The 14,846-nt window shown below is 45.8% G+C and overlaps 1 long non-coding RNA gene across 1 annotated transcript in view; it reads right to left on the reverse strand.

Moving 5' to 3' along the window:
• LOC137502818 (uncharacterized) overlaps window positions 1–239 on the reverse strand; it is a 50,161-nt gene extending 49,922 nt beyond the window's left edge. Inside the window, exon 1 of the long non-coding RNA XR_011018861.1 lies at window positions 118–239. This is a non-coding gene — a long non-coding RNA (uncharacterized lncRNA). The remainder of the gene's footprint in view (window positions 1–117) is intronic.
• Between the last annotated feature and the right edge of the window lie 14,607 nt (window positions 240–14,846).

A 14,846-nucleotide genomic window follows, 5' to 3' on the forward strand; every position in this document is an offset into this window, starting at 1 on the left:
CCATTAATGTAATCATACAAATAATTTTATGTCAATTTGAGAAGTAGAGTTATGTAACCAGTCAAACTCTAACGGTAAAATTCTAATCAATATAAAATTATCTGGAATGGTACTTACAAGTGAAGTATTTCCTGTTTCCTCAAGGCTGATTGGTTCCTCTTTGACAGTTACTTGCAACTTCATTTCACAAAGCGTATGTAGTTCTAGATGGAGCAGGGGATGTAAATTCTTTCCACTGAGACATGATCCAGAAACATATTATTTTTAATGGTTCTGTTTGGGTCATCAGTGAACGCTGTAGGCTCAGATGACTGTTGATATTGTGCTCATAGCAAGAGGACACCCAGGTCTGCATGGAAACTGGATCCCATGGATGTACACTTTCATCGGGTAACATCCCATATCCATTACCTGGGATAGATTTGCAGCCCCATAGTAAAGAGCCAACAACTACGCCGCTTACTTCATGCTTGATACACCTGGGTATAAAGTCTCTCCACGTAACCATATCATGTACTCTAATCTAGACTATGCCACTTTCCTGTTTCCAGATACACTTGGGTGTGCATCTCTTCACATCACCATATCATGTACTCTAATCTAGACTATGCCACTTTCCTGTTGCCAGTTACACTGGGCTGTGCATGTCTTCACATCACCATATCATGTACTACACTATACTCTAATCTTAACTCATTTTTGTGCAGTTGAAGACGGGCACCCACCTCAAGAAACTTAAGCAGGATTGGAAGAGGAAGCCTCTTTCAGACTCCAGGAAATATACCTTAAATCCTTACCATGGGAATGCTATCAGAGAAGGCTGCCATTGTATGAATAAGATCAGGAAGGCTATTTCAGCTGTATCATGTCAAAGATTACCCTCAGATGGTGGGCCATATCATTATTTCTGCCAAAAGGGACCTAATTCTTGGTGCTCATACCAACGACCCATAGTGGAAGGGAAGATTCAGGCTTCCAAACACCAGCATAACACACCCCTTGTACTGTAGGTACACCCACCCCGTGCATTTAAAATAAGCACCCTTTAGAAGGCTATTTATAACATAAACTCTAGTGGAAGAAATGTGACTGTTTTTTGACAGAGGTCTCTAATAGAGCAAATGCCTGAAAAGCCTTACATGTGTTCTGTTTTTGACATGCTCTATTGGTGAAAAATATCTAATTCCCTCCATGAGAACTTAGAATTTTCCATTCGGAATTGCTAGGCGGGCAATAATTCCATTGTGGAGATGTATCTCCCTTATGCAGTTATCAGACTGTGCCTCTTATATGGGCTTCTGATAAGTTCACCTGCATACACCCCAGCGTCAGTGGGTAGGGTCTGACACATCCCATTCTGATGAGTCTAGTGTCAGACCTAAGACAAAACAAAACGCTGGTTAATAGAGCAAACGCCTGAAAAGCCTTACATGTGTTCTGTTTTTGACATGCTCTGTTGGTGAAAAATATCTAATTCCCTCCATGGGAACTTAGAATTTTCCATTCGGAATTGTTAGGAGGGCAATAATTCCATTGTGGAGATGTATATTCCGTATGCAGTTATCAACTGTGCCTCTTATATGGGCTTCTGATAAGTTCACCTGCATACAGAGGACGAGCTCGACCGTGGAAGTGAAAGGACATACGTGCCCCTCACTCCGCTCTCTCTCTCTCCTCTCAACGGCTGCGGGTAGTGCTATGCACTGCTCGCCGCACACCGAGACTGTCAAGACCTCCGAGATGGACACTCACTCGCCCCAACCGGCTACCGCTTCTCGGTGCCTAGGGTTAGTCAGGGATTGCCGTGAGCCAGGGGCCCGTTCGTGTCGGATCACCCCGCGTTCAATAGTTCTCATTAGCTTGCCCCCACAGTTACACACACAGGACCAGGCTCACTCTTTCCAAAAGAGCAAATTGTCAGTGAGCCTGGGACCACACAGACCAGCACCGCTACGCTCTTGTCAGAGTGTCACTTCCCCCCTCTCCCCGAACACAATTCACCGGTCATCGGTTCCACAACCGAGACCCTTAAGGGGAGAAAGGCCACTATGCAGGCTACCCCGCAGGCTGCGAGGACACAGTTAAGCGCCGTGCGTGCAGACGGCAGTACCATAGCACGCACGGGGAGCGTATCGCGCAGTAGTCAGGCCCCCTCATACACCGAACGCCGCACGAGATCTGATAAATCACAGCGGACAGGTATAACAAACCTGGTACCGGGTACATCACCCGACGGGCAGGCTATATACCTGGAGCAGAATATTAATCTCTCAGGGCGATACATTGCAAACATGGCGCACACAAGTACAACATACACAGTCACCACCACCACAACACGCACCACCCCCACCACAACCATAAGCTCAAGGACCACATACCAGTGCAAGCGGCACCTAGACGGCCGGCAAGCATTATTGCAGAGCCCCTATCTAGAAGTGCGCTGCACAGGGAAGGCGGAGCAGAATGGTTTGTGGAGCAGGAGAGCAAACGGGAACCGGAGCAACGCCCTGAAGAGCCGGACCTCTCCCGTGGGGAGGAGTTAGAGGACTCGCTCGAGGCTACAGACCGGAACGGCTCAGCCAAGGACTCCAACTCGGACAATTCAAGGCTGGTAATAGACGAGTCTCTCGTCACCCAGACCAGGGAAACACCCGAGAAGGAGGAAGGCAGGGTAGTACCGGAACTCACAGCGCTCACACTGCAAGCCACGGCGCCAGGGCCAGAGAGCCAGCAGGGGCGCTATGTAAAAGTCAAGAGCAGAAGGACACGCCAGAGGGAGCGTAAGCAGGGTAAGGAAAGCCAGGCTAACGAACAACCCAACGCCCTCTGTCCGCTCTGAAGGGTCCCTAAACTCAACTGTACAGCAACCCAAGAGACGCCACAACAACATGAGAAACCACCCAATCACCATATACACCAACGACCTCATGAAAATTGAGTCTGCGCTGCTCAAGTACCTCCCACACGGAGAAAGGAACTATAAGTTCGTAAAACCCAGGAGGGATTCGCACGAAGCTGTCCAGCTGATATTATACTCAGAAAAAAGCTATCACCTGGCAACTATCGCACTTGATGAGCAAGATATTCAGTACACTCTGCTCAACTATGGGAGGACTAAGAGATATGTACTCAGAACCCCCGTAAACAAGTACACGTTCAAAGAGGTCGGCGACGCCATCTCAGCTGAGCAAATCCCAGTCCTGGTAGTACAGCGGATGCGAACAAGGGAGGGGAGGAAACAAGCCCCGCTCTATCTTGTCACGCTAACGGACCAGTCGGGAGTGGAAAAGATGGAGAGCCTACGCACCCTCCTAAACATGACTGTAAAGGTTGAGCCTTACCGGCCTAAAGCCACATGCACCCAGTGCAGAGTGTGCCAAAGGTTCGGTCACTCTCAAGTGGGGTGTAAGCTTAGCCACAGATGCAGGTGATGTGCCGGGCCCCGCTCCTCCCGAGACTGTCCGAATGGCGGAGACAGGGAATTTGTTAAATGTTGTAACTGCAAGGGGAGACACGCAGCCAACTACAGCAAATGCCCGAGCCGCAGGGAATACGAAAGCTCCCTCAGAGCTAAGAAACCGAAGGGTGCGAGAGAACAACAGCGTGGCCGCCCCGAGGCTCAAAAACGTCCATCAGGTAACAAAGGCCCCCCCTAGCCAACCAGGAAATAAAGGCCCTGCCAGTTGCTAGGGGTTTCACGTCGCACCGACACAGATAGGTCTTATGGCGACGATGGGATAGGAAAGGCCTAGGAGTTGGAAGGAAGCGGCCGTGGCCTTAATTAAGGCACAGCCCCAGCATTTGCCTGGTGTGAAAATGGGAAACCACGGAAAACCATTTTCAGGGCTGCCGTTAGTGGGATTCCAACCTACTATCTCCCGGATGCAAGCTCACAGCCGCTCGCCTCTACGCGCACGGCCAACTCGCCCGGTCCCTGCCAATTGTATAGGCCCTTCAGGCAGAGGCAAGACCCAAAATAAACAAACCAGACAAGACAAACACCCCGAGGCTCAAACCCAACCAGACCCCACTCCCCAAGCCTCAGGCAACAGAAATTTAGCCTCAAACAACCCAGGCAGGACCAACCCCCTAAACAAAAACAACAAAAGGGACGCAAAGACCATGCCTAGGGAACCCGAGCAGGAACTAAAGGGAGAACCCGCCGCCAGCTCCACCCCTCGCAGTCAGCGCACGGTAACCAGGATTACACACAAAGCATCCGCTACCCAGACCACGCCCACCACCACGAACACAACACTAAACACACTACCCCAGCCACAACTTCCACGAGAACCTCCAGGTCAGAAGACCAATGCGGCCGAAGACATACTGAAGTCACTAGGCATAAATATACCGCTGACCACCCTGATACCCACCATATTAAACTTCTTAAAAAGGGTGGCAGAGGAGGAGAATCTCAAGTGGCTGAGGATAATAGTAAACCTCATCGAGTCATTTATCTCTATTCCTTGAAATGGCTGCACATAATACCCATCACATAAACACACACAACACACAGGGGCTGAGAGTTCTAATTTGGAATTGCGATGGAATACGCAATAAGAAAATAGAACTCGAAGCCTTCCTAGTAAAGCATGAAATACACGTAGCACTAATCGTGGAGACATTTCTCGCCCCAGGCTCGAAATTAACAGTTAAAGGCTACAAAGTACACAAGTACGACAGACCCTCACCCAGAGGAGGCGTGGCAGTACTGGTAAGAAAGGACCTAAAACACATGGAGCTTGAAATTCCAGAGCTAGTGGCAATGGAAGCATGCGGGATACGCCTACTAGTACGTGGGACGTTAATCAACGTCATTGCAACGTACTCCCCTCAAGGACAGTCAACACAGGCGACATTGACGTACTCCTAGGACTAGCCAGAAGCACGATAATTGGCGGAGACATCAATTCGAAACACGAGAGCTGGGACTGTCTTAAACCCAACAAACAAGGCACCACGCTATACGAACACATGCTCGCCCGCGAATACGTCATAGCAGCACCCAAGGAACCCACCTTCCTAGCTCCGAGAGGGCACACTTCTGATATACTAGACATCGCCCTACTTAATCACATCCCTCTGGAATACAGCATGAAGGTGATCAATGACCTAGGATCACGACACCAACCAGTACTACTAACACTGGATGCTGACCCCGAGGAATACGAACTAACTCCCAAGCGAAGGCTAAACTATAAAGCAGCCAAATGGGACAAGTTCGTACGGAAACTTGATTCGCTGTTACAGGGAATAGAAAGCAACACCCCTGAAAGCCCTGCCGAGATTGAGGAGACAATATCTAGCCTCATTAAGGCGATACAAACAGCGACGGAAGTGAGCGTACCCACACACATAAGGAGCACACTTTCGAAATTCCAAGCAACATTAAGGAACTCATACGAAGACGGAACCGTCACAGGCGCAGCTGGGCCCGATACCACTACGACATAGACAGGGAAATGAAAAATCAGCTGAACACTGAAATTCAAAACGCCCTGAAAGAACATCGGTCCAACGAATGGAACATTAAACTGCGAAAATTCGACACGAACACCAGACCCGTCTGGCAACTAGCAAGACATTTCACACGCGAACCACACGTTATTCCAACCATTAAGAGACCAAACGGACCAGTATTTGACACGCGGGAGAAGGCCGAAATCATAGCTGACACATTAGAGGCAGCATTCACACCGAATGACAGTCCTTCCAACCCCGAATTCACGCGGCAAACCGAAGCAAAGGTAGAGGAATTTCTGAACAATGCACCTAGGTCAGAAGTTAAAAAGACAAATATCCATGAAATAAAATGGATTATTGATCACCTCAACCCCAAAAAAGCCGCAGGGCCAGACGATATCATGAATCTAGTACTCCAAAAATTAAGCAGGAAAGCCCTCACTATAATTACCAACGTATTCAATGTCATGCTTAAGCTGCAATACTTCCCAGAGCAATGGAAACTAGCAAAAATCCTTGTATTCGGGAAGCCAGGGAAAGATGAATCGGATCCCAACAACTATCGGCCCATAAGTCTACTAACAGCCTTAAGCAAAGTATTTGAGAAAATACTGCTAAAAAGGCTCGTAAATCACATAAAGGAGAAAGGAATACTAAGGAACGAGCAATTTGGGTTCCGTAACGGACATTCCTCCACTCAGCTCCTCACGTGGTTCCTTGAACATGCCACTATCGGCTTTAACAAGAGAAGGGATACAGGCACGGTATTCTTAGATATACAAAAAGCCTTCGATAAAGTATGGCATGAAGGCCTGCTAGCAAAACTGATAGACTAGGGGTTCCATCCAGGATATGTAAGGCTAATTAAGTCATACCTAACAGACAGAAAATTTCAAGTAGACGTGCACAACACTCTATCAAGTACTCGAAACATCAGAGCGGGCGTAGGCCAAGGCTCACTAATAGGACCGATCCTATTCGTCCTGTATACCAATGATATGCCGACCGGAGAGCTCACTACCACGTACCTCTATGCAGATGACACAGCACCCACAGCTCCTGAGCACAAGAAAGAGGCTCCAGGTAGCGCTGCGCACACTGGAACCGTGGCTCACTAAATGGCGCATCAAAGTCAACGTAGGGAAGTGCCAAGCAGTGATGTTCACACGTAAAAACAGACGCACACACCAACCCGCCAACATCAAACCGCTGACACTATTCAACAAACAAATAGAGTGGCAGGAAAAAGCCAAATTATCTAGGGGTAATCCTAGACAAAAAGCTAACGATGCTACATCATGTCAGAGACCTAAGGCGAAAAGTTCAAATAAGGCTCGTTAAACTGTACCCCATACTAAACAGCAGATCCAGCATTAACACCAAGGTAGCAGTCAACATGTATAAAGCCTTAATTAGGCCAATCATCATGTATGCTGCCCCAGCACGGGGATACACGGCCAAAACCAACATAAACAGCCTCGAGCGCATTCAAACAAATGCCTGAGAGCAGCGGCGAAACTCCCTTACGGAACGGCAATAAGGGACCTACGCACTCTAACAAACACTCGCTCTATAAGATACCACCTTAGAAAGCAGACACTACGAATGTACACCAAGGCGTGGGGCAACAAAATCAATCCCCTAATCAGGAGTATTGGAAGGTACGACCCAGACCAATACAAAAAGTACCCCACGCCAAAACAAATACTATTCAGCCACAGGAAAAGAAGGTAACGGACTCCTCACTCCTTCTAAGGCATAAATCACCAAAATATACTCAAATAAACACCACTCAAACATCACAAAAAAATAAAATACTGTATATAAATTGTATATTAAGTTTTCCACTTCCTTGTATTTCTACGTATATGTTTCAGTAGCACGAGGGAAAGCAGCTGACCAGCCCCTCAAGAAGTGCACATGGACAACAATCGCATTAGGTTGGCCACAGAGACAAGAGAACGGAACCCCGAGTCCGCACTCAAAAAAAAAAAAAAAAAAGTAATCATTATAATATCAAGCATGTATGTTCCCCATTGTTTATAGGTATATATATATGTATGTATGTATATGTTTATCTCTAGATTAGAAGTGACATGAGTGGCCACCACCGCAACGCCGGGACACACCCAAGGAATGAGAAAGGAAGAAGACGCTAGCCCCAGCTATACAGCTGGCTTGGCTTATCCCTTCACCGTAAATGGAGGCTTGGCACCAGGGAACAGTGGCGGCTGGACAATGGGACCTTTCCTGTGGTTCCAAAGCCCAGAAGCCATTGGAGCCACGCACGAAATCCCGCAGTGCCAAGACGGCTGATCCCCATTTAACAAACAAATATTTCTGGATAATGGACATGACTTGTGCATGATACCTACTCCTCACTAACACAACCTGGAAAAATCCAACCCACATCCTTGCATGTGCTATCTACAAAATGTCAGGTTTTACATGTAGGCATCTTTCTATTTCCGCCTATGTGGTTTTTACCTGACCCTTACTACCCGATTACACCACTATTGATACCCACCACCATATCTGGCCTGGTAACATGCTAAGCATGGGGACAGGCAGATACTCCTGTAGTATCACTTCCCACTCTACCCAGCTATCTCTTTTCTTCTTAGAAATTAATAGCATGTCGGAGGCCATGTAGATTGAATCAATGGTCACGCCGGGGAAGCGGGCTACGGGGGCCCCCCGTAAAAAAAATAAACCTGCATACACCCCAGTGTCAGTGGGTAGGGTCTGACACATCCCACTCTGATGAGTCTAGTGTCAGACCTAAGAGACGGAGACAGAGCCAAGGAACGAGGACGAAGGCGGTGCTCCCGAGCGCTGCAACGGCGCAACCCCAGTTGGAAAGCTGTACCTTACAAAGTATATGCAGACCAACCAGGATCGTCGACCACCAGCCAAGATGAAGTGGACGCAGACCCAGGCCTACCAGGAAGGGCCTGTTACCCGGGCGCAAACCAGGAAAGCTCCCGCGATGGTGGAAAGCAGCACACCAGTGGTGAAGGACGCCCCCTGGTGTTCTGATGCTGCTGCCCAGGCCCAGCCTGCCTGCATGTCTGTCCAGCTGCAGACCTCGATGTGCGCCCCACAGGACAGGGAACACAGTCGAGTGCTAGCACTGACCGACGCCACTGCCGCCAGCCAGGAGAAGGAAGAAGACGGCGACGCAGCGGAGCCACCACCTACCCCGGGGTCACCAAGCCGGGAGGAGGGCCACCGGGATGAGGCCTCTTCCCCTGCCGAGAAGAAACCCCCGGGAAGAAGAAGAAGATGATGCCGGACCAGGAAGCAGAAGGCGACGCCGGCCCATCAGGAGAGGACCGCCCAGCTGCAACCCAGGACTGTTCCCAGGACAGCAGTCGACCAAGGAACCAATCACGAGAGGACCTCAGCAAGTAGTGGCACTCAGGTGAGAACAGAACGTCCCCCTCAACAGCTCTTGCAGTGTTTCTGCTGTTTGAGGTGGGGCCACCGTCAGGTCAGCTGTGGGCTCCAAGTAAGGTGCAACTGTTGTGGTGGTGATCACCATTACACGGCCTGCGCTACACTTAGGGAGGCGCCTGTGTGCGCCAATTGCGCGGGGGGGGGGGGCACCCGGCCTCCCATCGCAGTTACCCTGTATACCGGGCCATGGCGCGGGCAGAGAGGAAGAAGGCCCGGTGCCATGTCCTACAACCATCCAGCAGGTCCCCGCCTCGGCGGGCTTGGTCTCATTCTCCGGGATTGGAGACTGGCTACGAGGGACCTCAAGGGGGTCGGGCGTTGCGGCAGGCACTAGTGGCTATTGCTGCATGGCTCGGCAACAGGCACGGCTCGTGTTAGTCACAGCAGTGCCCAGAAGGACTGATCCCCTGAATAACTGGAATGGTGAGGAATAGGCTTATGACTGTGCATGATACCTATTCCCAACTAACACAATTACCTGGACCTCTCCAGAACAAAATCCTTGCATGTGCTATCTACAAAATGTCAGGTTTTACATGTAGGCATCTTTCTATTTCTGTCTATGTGGTTTTGTCCTGACCCTTACGACCTGATTACACCTTGATACCCACCACCACATCTGGCCTGGTAGCATGCTGAGCATGGGGACAGGCAGATACTCCTGTAGTATCACACTTTCACTCCCCCCTGCTATCTTTCCCTTCTTAGAACTAATAGCATGTCAGAGGCCATGTAGATTGAGTCGATGGTCACGCGGGGGGAGCGGGCTTCGGGGGCCCCCTGAAAAAAATTTCACCTGCACACACCCCAGCATCAGTGGGTAGGGTCTGACACATCCCACTCTGATGAGTCTAGTGTCAGACCTAAGACAAAATGCTGGTTAATAGAGCAAACGCCTGGAAAGCCTTACATGTGTTCTGTTTGTTTTTCATGCTCTATTGGTGAAAAATATCTAATTCCCTCCATGGGAACTTAGAATTTTCCATTCGAAAATGCTAGGCGGGCAATAATTCCATTGTGGAGATGTATCTCCCATATGCAGTTATCAGACTGTGCCTCTTATATGGGCTTCTGATAAGTTCACCTGCATACACCCCAGCATCAGTGGGTAGGGTCAGACACATCTCACTCTGATGAGTCTAGTGTCAGACCTAAGACGAAACGCTGGTTAATAGAGCAAATGCCTGAAAAGCCTTACATGTGTTCTGTTAACACTCATACGTGATGTGGAATGCCATAGTTGAATATATATACGATTTTGGTGCGAAGGTTGTTACGAAGGTCTTCGTGATGAAATCCGAATTGGTAGTATCTTCGCAATGAGATTATCCTAGTTGATTTACAGTGGGAGAATAGAGCACGGAAAATTCCCAAGTCTACGAGACTCGGTCATTTCTACATACAACCTCAGAAACCTGTTACTTTCCTCGATTGAATTGACCGAATTTTTTTAACTCTATTGAAGAGGTCCTTTAATGAGGAGTGAGAAGGAGTGGAATATAAACGGGCTAACAGATTCCCTAAAACTGGTGAGATTGAACAACATGAACCTTGATAATTAGAGGAGGCATCAACAGAATTAGTAGCATTACTAGAGGGAGGAAAGGACCAGCTTCCCCTTTCAACAACCGCTAAGTTCTCCATATCCTTACTTGCTAACATTATGTCTAGTTCAGCAGAAATACTACAGTAGAAGCAATGGTCAACAGTTTAGTACATTCAGAAATAAAGCTAGGTCCAAGACTCATAGTAATTAAATCTTGGATGCGATCTAAATAATGCTACACCCTAGACTTAACCCTCTACTGCATACTGTTGCCATTAGGCAACAAATAACTTTTCACCTGTATAAAAGGATAAATATTGTAGACAGAGGTAGTTTTACGGCACACCTTCAACTGTACAATCAATTAAACACTTATCCCAGTGATGCCTTGTTTTTTTTTACATAACATAAGACAAAATAGCCCTACAACCAAAGGTACTCCTTCCACCCCGTGTACATCCACGCGAACCAACCACCGTTTATTTTACGTGGGCCCTCCCCATCACATTAAAACAGGCTTCCGGAGTACCTCTGGCTCAACCTCAAAGACATTACCGACCTACAGTTCTGCAAGCTGTACTTGCGCCTTGCAGTACGTACCCATGGTCAGCAGGTAGTAATGAATGTTAAAAGCTTAGCGTAAAATCGTGATAAATCGTATATATATTCAACTATGGCATTCCACATCACATATGAGTGTTAAGCTATTAGCCCCAGTTAAGAATTGCTGGTAGATCTAATACACTGAACGTATGATGAACGTTAAGGCTTGAAATTTTCTCCACCAAAAGAAAATGAAAAATAATTCATGCAGTAGAGACTTAACCCTCTACCACATACTGTTGCCATTAGGCATAGTACGTTCAGAAATAAAGCTAGGTTCAAGACCCATAGTAATTAAATCTTGGATGCGATCTAAATAATGCCACACCCTAGACTTAAGTCGGTTAATCTGCCCATTTGTGGGGGAGGCTACAGTGAATTCTTCACGAATTATCTCAATGTTAGCTAAAGCATCAGTAATAAAATTTGAAAAAAAAAATAATTTTAGATGTAGTGTATAAATATTAGCGATAAAATTTTGGTGTGAAGGTTGTTACGAAGGTCTTCGTGATGAAATCCCAATTCGTAGTATCTTCGCAATGAGATTATCCTAGTTGATTTACAGTGGGAGAATAGAGCACGGAAAATTCCCAAGTCATCGATGGAATAAACACAACGAGACTCGGTCATTTCTACATAGAACCTCAGAAACCTGTTACTTTCTTCGATTGAATTGACCGAAATTTTTTTAACTCTATTGAAGAGGTCCTTTAATGAGGAGTGTGAAGGAGTTTAATTTAAACGGGCTAACAGATTCCCTAAAACTGGGGAGATTGAACAACATGCACCTTGATAATTAGAGGAGGCATCAACAGAATTAGTAGCATTACTAGAAGGAGGAAAGGAGCAGATTCCCCTTTCAACAACCGATAAGTTCTCCATATCCTTACTTGCTAACATTATGTCTAGTTCAGCAGAAATACTACAGTAGAAGCAATGGTCAACAGTTTAGTACATTCAGAAATAAAGCTAGGTTCAAGACTCATAGTAATTAAATCTTGGATGCGATCTAAATAATGCCACACCCTAGACTTAAGTCGGTTAATCTGCCCATTTGTGGGGGAGGCTACAGTGAATTCTTCACGAATTATCTCAATGTTAGCTAAAGCATCAGTAATAAAATTTGAATAAAAAATGAATTTTAGATGTAGTGTATAAATATTAGCGATTAAATTTTGGTGTGAAGGTTGTTACGAAGAATTTTCCGTGCTCTATTCTCCCACTGTAAATCAACTAGGATGATCTCATTGCGAAGATACTACCAATTGGGATTTTGGTGTGAAGGTTGTTACGGAGGTCTTCGTGATGAAATCCCAGTTGGTAGTATCTTCGCAATGAGATTATCCTAGTTGATTTACAGTGGGAGAATAGAGCACGGAAAATTCCCAAGGCATCGATTGAATAAACTCTACGAGACTCGGGCATTTCTACATACAACCTCAGAAACCTGTTACTTTCTTCCATTGAACTGACCGAATTTTTTTTAATATTGAAGAGTTCCTTTAATGAGGAGTGAGAAGGAGTGGAATTTAAACGGGGTAATAGATTCCCTAAAACTGGGGAGATTGAACAACATGAACCTTGATAATTAGAGGAGGCATCAAGAGAATTAGTAGCATTACTAGAGGGAGGAAAGGAGCAGCTTCCCATTTCAACAACCGATAAGTTCTCCATATCCTTACTTGCTAACATTACGTCTAGTTCAGCAGAAATACTACAGTAGAAGCAATGGTCAACAGTTTAGTACATTCAGAAATAAGCTAGGTTCAAGACTCATAGTAATTAAATCTTGGATGCGATGTAAATAATGCCACACCCTAGACTTAACCTTCGACTGCATACTGTTGCCATTAGGCAACAAATAACTTTTCACCTGTATAAAAGGATAAATATTGTAGACAGAGGTAGTTTTACGGCACACCTTCAACTGTACAATCAATTAAACACTTATCCCAGTGATGCTTTGTTTTTTTTACATAACATAAGACAAAATAGCCCTACAACCAAAGGTACTCCTTCCACCCCGTGTACATCCACGCGAAACAACCACCGTTTTTTTTTTTACGTGAGCCCTCCCATTCACATTACCACAGGCTTCCGGAGTACCTCTGGCTCAACCTCAAAGACATTACCGACCTACGGTTCATCAAGCTGTACTTGCGCCTTGCAGTACGTACCCATGGCCAGTAGGTAGTAATGTTCGGTCTTTGACTGTTAGAAGCTTAGCGTAAAATCGTGAAAAATCGTATATATATTCAACTATGGCATTCCACATCACATATGAGTGTTAAGCTATTAGCCCCAGTTAAAAATTGCTGGTAGATCTAATACACTGAACGTACGGTATGTTGAACGTTAAAGCTTGAAATTTTCTTCACCAAACGAAAATGAAAAATAATTCATGCAGTAGAGACTTAACCCTCTACTGCATACTGTTGCCATTAGGCATAGTACATTCAGAAATAAAGCTAGGTTCAAGACTCATAGTAATTAAATCTTGGATGCGATCTAAATAAAGCCACACCCTAGACTTAAGTCGGTTAATCTGCCCATTGTGGGGGAGGCTACAGCGAATTCTCCACGAATTATCTCAATGTTAGCTAAAGCAACAGTAATAAAATTTGAATAAAAAATGAACGTTAAAGGTTGAATTTTCTTCACCAAACGAAAATGAAAAATAATTCATGCAGTAGAGACTTAACCCTCTCTTGCATACTGTTGCCATTAGGCAACAAGTAACTTTTCACCTGTATAAATAGATAAATATTGTAGACAGAGGTAGTTTTACGGCACACCTTCAACTGTACAATCAATTAAACACTTATCCCAGTGATGCCTTGTTTTTTTTTTTACATAACATAAGACAAAATAGCCCTATAACCAAAGGTACTCCTTCCACCCCATCAACATCCACGCGAACCAACCACCGTTTATTTTAAGTGGGCCCTCCCCATCACATTACCACAGGCTTCAGGGGTACCTCTGGCTCAACCTCAAAGACATTACCGACCTACGGTTCTGCAAGCTGTAGTAATGTTCTGTCTTTGAATGTTAAAAGCTTAGCGTAAAGTCGTGAAAAATCGTATATATATTCAACTATGGCATTCCACATCACATATGAGTGTTAACTAGTAGGCCCAGTTAGGAATTGCTGGTAGATCTAATACACTGAACGTATGTTGAACGTTAAAGCTTGAAATTTTTTCACCAAACAAAAATGAAAAATAATTCATGCAGTAGAGGGTTAAGTCGGTTAATCTACCCATTTGTGGGGGAGGCTACAGTGAATTCTTCACGAATTATCTCAATGTTAGCTAAAGCATCAGTAATAAAATTTGAAAAAAAATGAATTTTAGATGTAGTGTATAAATATTAGCGATAAAATTTTGGTGTGAAGGTTGTTACAAAGGCCTTCGTGATGAAATCCCAATTGTTAGTATCTTCGCAATGAGATTATCCTAGTTGATTTACAAACACGGAAGTAAGTAATCTTCAAATATATAAATCAATGCCAGTAGTATAATAGACGGATTCGGCGGGCACCTCCTCCTCCGGCTCTCGGGAGAGGCCTCCACCTCCCGCGGGAAATTTGAATTTTGGCGGGAAAATTTGAATTTTTGCGCGAGATTTGAATTTGTAAACAAAGCCACGTGCTTTTGACAGCCACGTGCTTTTTGACAGACAACAACGCATCGCTAACCTCAGTGCTGCCATATTGACGGGCCTAAACCTTAATGCTACCAACTTAACCTCACTAGCGCGAGATTTTGAA

The sequence above is a fragment of the Anabrus simplex genome, chromosome 12 (assembly GCF_040414725.1).
Source record: "Anabrus simplex isolate iqAnaSimp1 chromosome 12, ASM4041472v1, whole genome shotgun sequence".
NCBI lineage: Eukaryota > Metazoa > Arthropoda > Insecta > Orthoptera > Tettigoniidae > Anabrus > Anabrus simplex.